This window comes from Orycteropus afer, unplaced genomic scaffold, assembly GCF_000298275.1.
Source record: "Orycteropus afer afer isolate SDZICR_OR568_19922 unplaced genomic scaffold, OryAfe1.0 scaffold00032, whole genome shotgun sequence".
Taxonomy (NCBI): Eukaryota; Metazoa; Chordata; class Mammalia; order Tubulidentata; family Orycteropodidae; genus Orycteropus; species Orycteropus afer.
The window spans coordinates 9,346,545-9,355,453 of record NW_006921619.1 but is presented as its reverse complement, the minus strand read 5'-3'; positions in this window follow the sequence as shown (position 1 = coordinate 9,355,453).

Below are 8,909 nucleotides of genomic sequence, written 5' to 3'. Positions count from 1 at the left end.
TGGACATGGGTGTGCACATATCTATTGGTGTCCTGCCTTTCACTTCTTTAGGATGTATACCCAGTAACGGTACTGCTGAACCAAATAGTTTTTCTATTTCCAACTTTCAAGGATTCTCCATATCGATTTCCACAGTGCCACCAGCAGTGTTTGAGAGTCCCAATCTCTCCACATCTTTGCCAGCATTTGTTATTTTCTGTCTTGTTGAACTTTGCTATTAGTGTTGGGGTGAAATGGAATGTCATTGTTTTGATTTGCATCTCTCTAGGGAGCTCTGGTAGCATAGTACCTAAGGCACTTGACTGCTAACCAGAAGGCTGGCAGTTCAAACCCACCAGCCGCTCCTCAGAAGGAAGATGGGGCAATCTACTTCCGTAGTGATACTGCCTCGGAAACCCAAGAAGGGGTCACTATGAATCAGGTCCGACTCAATGTCACATAACAACAACAACAATGACTAATGATCGCAAACATTTCTTCATGTGTTTGTTGGCTGACTGAATTATCTTCTTTGGTGAAGTGTCTTTTCATGTATTCTGCCCCCTTTTTAGTTGCATTGTTTGTCTGTTTGTTGTTGAGGTGTTGGAGTTTTCCATAAATTTTAGAGGTTAGTCTCTTGTTGGATAGCTTGTTGCTGAATATGTTTTCCCAATCTGTAGGTTATGTTTTTATTGTATTGGAGCAATCTTTTCATGCATGTAAGAATTTAATTTTAAGAAGGTCCCAGTCATCTAGTTTGTCTTCTGCTCTTTGTGGATTTTTTTCCTTATATTTGGCAGTTTATTAATGCCATATACTAGGGCCCCTAAGTTTGCCTGTTTTTTTCTTTGATGAGCTTTATAGATTTAAGTTTTACATTTAAGTATTTGATCCATCTGGAGTAAGTTTTTGTGTATGGTGTAAGGTATGGATCTTGTTTCATTTTTCTGCAAATGGATATTCAGTTTTGCCAGCACATTTATTAAAGAAACTATCTCTTCCCTATGTAATGGATTTCAGCCTTTGTCAAAGATCACCTGACTGTAGGTGGAAGGATCTATTTGTGAGTTCTCAATTCTGTTCCACTGGTCTGTATATCTGTCATTGTACCAATGCCAGGTTGTTTTGACTACCTTGTTATATAGTAGATTTTCAGATCTTGGAGTGTAAGACCTCCTTCTTTGTTCTTCTTCAGTAGTTCTTTGTTTATCCAAGGACTATTTCCCATTCCATATAAGATTAGTGATCGGTTTATCCATGTCTTTAAAGAATATTGATGGAATCTGGATCAAGATTGCATTGAATGTGTAGATTGCTTTGGGTAGTACTGACATTTTCACAATATTTAGTCTTCCTACCCATGAGCATAGTATGTTCTTCCATTTATGTACATCTCTTACAGTTTCTTGAAGTAGTATTTTGTAGTTTTCTTTGTATATGTCTTTTGTGTCCCTGGTAAGATTTATTCCCAAGTATTTTATCTTTTTGGTAGCTATTATAAATGGTGGTCACTCTGGTGGTGTAGTGCCTAAGGCATTTGACTGCTAACCAGAAGGCTGGTGGTTCAAACCCACCAGCCATCCTTGGGAGGAAGACTGAGCAATCTATTTCTGTAAAGATACTGCCTCAGAACCCCAAGGAGAGGTTGTTATGAGTTGGAAACAACTCCATGGCAGTGAGGTTTTTTTTTTTTTTCGTATTATAAATGGTATTGATTTCTTTGTTTTCTTTTCAGAGATCTCTTTGCTGGTGTAGAAAAATCCAACTGATTTTTGTATGTTGATCTTGTATCCTGCTACTATGCTAAATCTCTCAATTAACTCACTGCCGTGGAGTCAGATATGACTCACAGGGATCCCTCCTTGGGTTTCCGAGGTGGTGTCACTACCGAAGTAAATTGTCCAACCTTCCTTCCAAGGAGTGGCTGGTGGGTTTGAACCGCCAGCTTTCTGGTTAGCAGTCAAATGCCTTAGGCACTACACCACCAGAGTTCCCAATCTCTCAATTAGTTCCAGTAGTTTTCTTGCTGAGTCTCTTGGGAGGCTGATCTCGGAGCTAGTTCCTATATACCCAGAAGGCAACTGAGGGTGGGGCATCTGATTTCAGACTTGCTTCTGCTGATCCAGATGGCATTTGTGGGCAGGGCTCCTAGAGCCAGGAAAAGATCCTGCCAGTTCAAAAGGTGATTGGGAGAAAGGTACCTGGTTTCATAGAGAGTTCCAGCCAGCTCAAAAAGCAGCTGTGGGGAGAACGTCTAGGCCCAGAAAAAATTCTTGCGGTCTCAAAAGGTAACTGGAATCAGGGTCCCATTCCCAAAGAAAACATTTCCTGCGATTCCCAAAGCTGGCTGGATATAGGGTACCAGGTCTCAGAAAAAAATTCCTACTGGGCCAAAAGATGTCTGTGAACAGGACACCAGAGCTGTGGCCAGTTACTGCCTGCTCAGAAGGCAGCTGGGGCAGGGTGCCCAGACCAGGATGGAATTCCTGCCAGTCCAGAAGGTGGGTAGAGGTGGAATATGGGCGTACACCTACATTCACTGAGACAATGTAGGGTACAAGTGGAATATTGCACCTTTCTAGTACTCAACCTCCAGTGTGGTTGCCTATGCTGTTCTCAGCAAGAGGAACCTATTCTTAGGTTGCTGCCCAGATTAGAACACCACTTGCAAACATTCAAAATGGTCATGCCATCAGGACAGCTGATAGCCCACAACTCTATTTGTTTCCTTATTCACTGTTTTCATCCAGGTTCTTCTACTAGTCAGTATTTAATCCACTTCTTTATTCTTCCCTTCGAAGCTCAGGGTTCCAATATTATATTTTTCTGTCTGTTTCAATCGGTTTCTCACTTCTTTCCTGCAGAGAGTCTATATACCTAGTCAGCCATCTTGCCAAAAGTCCCTGGAACTACTAGTTGTACAAGACTACCTCTTTTCCTTAATTAGAACACATTTCATAATATCCAACTTAAATTACTTGGAAAGATTTCTCTTTTAAAGTTGTCATAAACACAAAAACATTTGTCAAAACTAATTATTTGTAATATTGTTGTTGTTGTTAGGTGCTGTCAAGTCAGATCCAACTCACAGTAACCCTATGTGTAACAAAACAAAACACTGTCCAGTCCTGTGCAGGCTGCACAATCCTTGCTATACCTGAGCCCATCATTGCAGCCACTGTGTCAATCCATCTCCTTAAGGACCTTCCTCTTTTTCATTGACCCTCAGCTTTACCAAGCATGATATCCTCCTCCAGGAATGGTCCCTTCTGACAATATGACCAAAGTAGGTGAGATAAAGTCTGGCCATTCTTGTTTCCAAGGCGCATTCTGGCTGCACTTCTTCCAGGACAGATTTGTTCTGTTGGTCCTTCTGGTAGTCCATGACACTTTCATTATTCTTCACTAACACCATAACTCAAAAGCACCAACTATTCTTCAGTCTTCCTTATTCATTGTCCAAGATTCACATGCATATGAGGTGATCAAAAACACCATTGCTTGGGTTAGGTGCACCTTAGTTTTCAAGGAGATATCTTTGCTCTTTTTAGCACTTTAAAGAGGAATTTTGCTGCAGATTTGCCCAGTATGATACTTCCTCTGATTTCTTGACTGCTGCTTCCATTGGTGTTGATAGTGGAAGCAAGTAATATGAAATCATTGGCAACTTCAATCTTTTCTACATTTATCATGATACTGCTTATTGGCCCAGTTGTGAGGATTTTTGTTTTCTTTATGTTGAGGTATAATCCATGCTGTAGACTGTAGTCTTTAATCTTCATTAGTAAGTGCTTCAAGTGACCGTCACCTTCAGCAAGGAATGTTGTGTCATCTACTCATGGCAGGTTGTTAATGAGTCTTCCTCTAGTCCTGGTGCTGTGTTCTTCTTCATATAGTCCAGCTTCTCTGGTTATTTGCTCAGTATACGGATTGAACCAGTAGGGTGAAAGGATACAACACTGATGCACTCCTTTACTAATTTTAAAGCAAGTAGTATCCTCTCATTTTGTTCAAATGACAGCCTCCTGGTCTATGTACAGGTTCCTCAGGAGCACAATTAGATGTTCTGGAATTCCCATTCTTCTCAACATTATCCATAATTTGTTATAATCCACACAATCAAATGCTTTTGCATAGTCAATAAAACACAAGTAAACATCTTTCTGGTATTCCTTCTTTTCAGCCAGGATCCATCTGACATCAGCGATTGTGGTAGTTAAATTTGTATGTCAACTTGGTTGGGCTTGGTTGAGTGGCTGGGCAGCTGGTAGTAGTTATGCCCCATGATGAGACTGGCAATCAACTCCATGGTGGGATCTACCACAAGCAGCTGAGTAGCTGCCTTAGGGATGTGGTCTGCTTCCTGTATATAAGGAGAAGCCTTGGGGATAGTAGCTTATGGCATGCTTGGACCCTGCATGTAGCCATGTTGTTGTTCAGCAGCCTGCTATGCTCTGCCAACCTTGGGCCTTACAATGGACTCAAATTAATGGCCTGCCTTGTGGTTTGGTAACATTGGGACTGTGCCTTTTTATTTGTCAGCCTTGGGCTTGTCAGCCTCAGCAGCCAGCAGTTGTCTGAGTGAAGAAATGTCTCTACCTCCAGTGGACTGGTAACAGGAGGCAGAGCTGCAACCCAAGGTTGAGGGGCTTTTACCCAGCCCCTACAGCCTGGCACTTTGAACTTGGAGTTTAAGCCTCCAAATTGTAAGAATGAACTCCTGTTTGTTAAGGCCATCCTATTTGTGGTATATTCCTGTCAGAGTGGCACTGGGTAAACAGAACAGCAATGATATCCCTTGTTTCACATCCTCTTCTGACTCCAGCTTGCATTTCTGGAAGTTCTCTGTCACTAATCTGCTACAACCATTTTTTTTTCAGGTTTCTTTATATGTTTTATTTATTTATTATTGTGATTTGGGTGAAAGTTTACAGAGCAAATTCACTTTCCATACAGCAGTTTACATACACTTTGTCTCATGACATTGACCACAGTTTACCACAATGCAACAGCTCCCCTCCCACTTCCTCCCCATAGTTACCTGTTCCCTGTGTCCTTCCTCCCATGCACTCCTGCCCCACGAGCTCTCCTTGTACATACACAGCCCTTCTATTCTCCTATGATTGATCTCTCCAAGGAGTGTATCTACCTAATGTAAATATTCAGCTCATAAGCCTGTCTTTTGTTTGGCTGGAAGCCTTAGGAGTGGTTTCAATTCCAGACCTGAAGGGCAGCTAGGGGCCAAAGTCTCAGTAGTCCCATCAGGCCTCTATCAGACCAGCAAAACTGGTCCTTTTTTTTTTTTTTTTAAACAATTTTGAGTTTAGTTCCACATTGTTCTCTCACTCTGTTCAGGATCTCCTACATAGATACCCCTCCAAGTGGTTGACAGTGGTAGCCAGACACCATCTAGTTCTTCTGGTCTCATAGTCATATAGACTGAGGATCGCATCGTGTACCAGTCCCTTGGACTAATTATTTCCATATGTCTTTTGTTTTCTTCATTCTTCTCTGCTCTGGATGAGGAGAGACCCATTGTTACATCTAGATGTCCACTTGCAAGCTTTTAAGATATCAGTTGCTACTCACCAAAGTAGGATGTGGAACAGTGCTTTTGTGTAGTATTGCTACAATCATTTTTGAATAATATTCAACAAAATTTTACTTGTGTGTGATATTAATTATATTGTTCGATAATTTCCACATCCTGTTGGATCATATTTCTTTGGAATGGGTATAAATATGTATCTCTTCCAGTCAGTTGGCCAGATAGCTGTCTTCTAAATTTCTTGACACAGACAAATAAGCGCCTCCAGAGTGGCATCCATTTGCTAAAACATTTCAATGGATATTCTGTCAATTCCTGGTGGCTTATTTTTCACAAATTCCTTGAGTGCAGCTTCAACTTCTTCCTTCAATGCCATTACTTCTTGATTATATACCACCTCATGAAATGGATGAACAAAGACAAATTCTTCTTTGTACATTGATTCTGTGTATTTCTTCCATCTTCTTTTGATGTTTCTTGCATCATTCAATATTTTGTCCATAGAATCTTTCAGTATTGCAACTCAAGGCTTGAATTTTTTTTCAGTTCTTTCAGCTTGAGAAATGCTGAGCATGTTTTTCTCTTTTGGTTTTCTAACTCCAGGTCTTTGCACATTGCATTATGATAATTGACTTTGTTTTCGCAAGCTGCTCTTTGAAATCTTCTGTTCAGGTCTTTTATCTTGTCATTTCTTCCACTTGCTTTAGCTACTCTCTGTTCAAAACAAGTTTTGGAGTCTCTTCTGACATCCATTTTTGTCTTTTCTTTAATTCCTGTCTTTTTAATGACTTTTTGCTTTCTTCATATATGAAGTTCTTGATGTCATCCTATAATTCATCTGTTTTTGGTCACTGATGTTCAATCCATCACATCTATTCCTCAGGTGATCTTTATATTCAGGTGGGATATAATCAAGGTCATGTTTTGGCTCTCATAGACTTACTTTAATTGTCTTGAGCTTCAACTTGAACTTGCATATGAGCAATTAATGGTCTGTTCTACAGTCAGCTCCAGGCCTTGGCTTTGTTTTGGCTGAAGACATTGAGCTTCTCCATTGCTTCTTTCCACAGATGTAGTCTATCTGATTCCTGTGTATTCCATCTGGTATGGTCCACGTGTATAGCTGCCATTTATGTTGTTGAAAAAAGGTATTTGCAATGAAGAAGTCACTGGTCTTGCTAAATTCTCTCATGAGAAATCCAGTGTAATTTCTATCACCAAAGCCATATTTTCTAATTACCAGTGATCCTTCTTTGTTTCCAACTTTCGCATTCCAATCACCAGTGATAATCAGTACATCTTGATTGCATGTTTGGTTAATTTTAGACTGCAGAGGTTGGTAAAAATCTTCAATTTCCTCATCTTTGGCTTTGGTGGTTGGTGCATAAATTTGAATAATAGTAGTATTAACTGGTCTTTCTTGTAGGTGTATGGCTATGATCTTATCACTGACAGCATTGCACTTCAGGGTAAATCTTGAAACATTTTTTGTAACAATGAATGCTGCACCATTCCTCTTCAATTTGTCATTCCCAGCATAGTAGGTCATATGGCTGTCTGACTCAAAATGGCCCAAACCAATCCATTTCAGCTCACTAATGCCTAGGATATTGATCTTTATGCATTCCATTTCATTTTTGACAACTTCCAATTTTCCTAGACTTATACTTTGTACACTCTATGTTCTGATTATTAATGGATGTTTGCAGGTGTTTCTTCCCATTTTGAGTCATGCCACATCAGCAAATGGAGGTTCTAAAAACTTTACTCCATCCATGTCATTAAAGCTGACTCTACATTGAGGAGGCAGCTCTTCCCCAGTCGTATTTTGAATTCCTTCTCACCTGAGGAGTTCATGTTCTGGCACTGTATCGGACAATGTTTCAGGGCTATTCATAAAGTTTTCCAGTAATATAGCATACCGTGTTTCACTGTTATTCATAAGGTTTTCACTGTACAATACTTTGAGAAGTGGATGGTCCCTTCCTTCTTCCATGTCTGTCTTAGTCTGGAAGCTCCACTGAAACCTGTCCACCGTGAGTGACCCTACTGGTGTTTGAAATACTGGTGGCATAGCTTCCAGCCTTACAGCAACATGCAAGCCACCACAGTATGACAAACTGACAGATGAGTGGTGGATTTGTAGTGTTAGGACTATTTAATTCATATAAGCATTTATTTATCATTAAGTCAAATATTTCTTCAAGAAGCTCACTCCAATTTGATTTTTAATGATAAATAAATGCTTATAAGAATTTGTAATATTAGGATTATCCAATTCATATAAGAGTTTATTTATCATTAAATCAAATTAGAATGAGTTTCTTGAAGAAATATCATCACCTAATTTAATAATAACATCCATTGTTGTTGTTGTTATGTGCCGTCAAGTCGGACCCGACTCATAGTGACCCCTCCTTGGGTTTCCGAGGCAGTATCACTGCGGAAGTAGATTGCCCAACCTTCCTTCTGAGGAGTGGCTGGTGGGTTTGAACCACCAGCCTTCTGGTTAGCAGTCAAGTGCCTTAGGCACTATTCTACCAGCGCTCCTAATAACATCCATAGATAAGAATTATATTTTTATAATTCTATCTTCTGAATGCTTCATAAGATTTTCTTAGAGAAAGCAATTTAGAATAATTTGTTTCTTTTTAAGTCCTTGTTATACCAATCAAAATAACCAGTTTATCTTTCTAAGTGTGTTTTTCAAATAGATTGATTTACTTCAAAGTTTCTGGAAGATGAGTCAAGAATACTACACATCCCGCAGCAACAGTGAAGCATTGTGTTCAGTTTCTCAGACAAATCCATTGCCCTCAAGTTGACCCCAACTCACAGTGATCCTATGGGACAGAGCAGAACTGCTCAACAGTGACTCCAATGCTATAGTCCTTATGGAAGCAGACCGCCACATCCCTATTTCATGGAGTGTCTTTTGGGCTCAAATTGCCAACATTTTTCTAGCATCCAAACACTTAACCACTTCACCACTGTTGTTGTTACGTGCCGTCAAGTCGGACCCGACTCATAGCGACTTCAACACTTGTTGTTGTTATGTGCCATCGAGTCGGCCCCGACTCATAGCGACCCCTCCTTGGGTTTCCGAGGCAGTATCACCACGGAAGTAGGATTGCCCAACCTTCTTTCCGAGGAGTGGCTGGTGGGTTTGAACCGCCAGCCTTCTGGTTAGCAGTCAAGTGCTTTAGCCACTATGCTACCAGAGCTCCCGACTTCAACACTAGGGCTCCTCAATTTCTCAGAGTCTTGGTCAAAAAATTGAGATTCCTTGTAGGAACCCTCACCAATGCGCAGAAAATCTAGGTTAACAGAACCAGAATCCTGGACCAAACATTTTCAAAAGAGCAGACCAAAACGTTTGCAA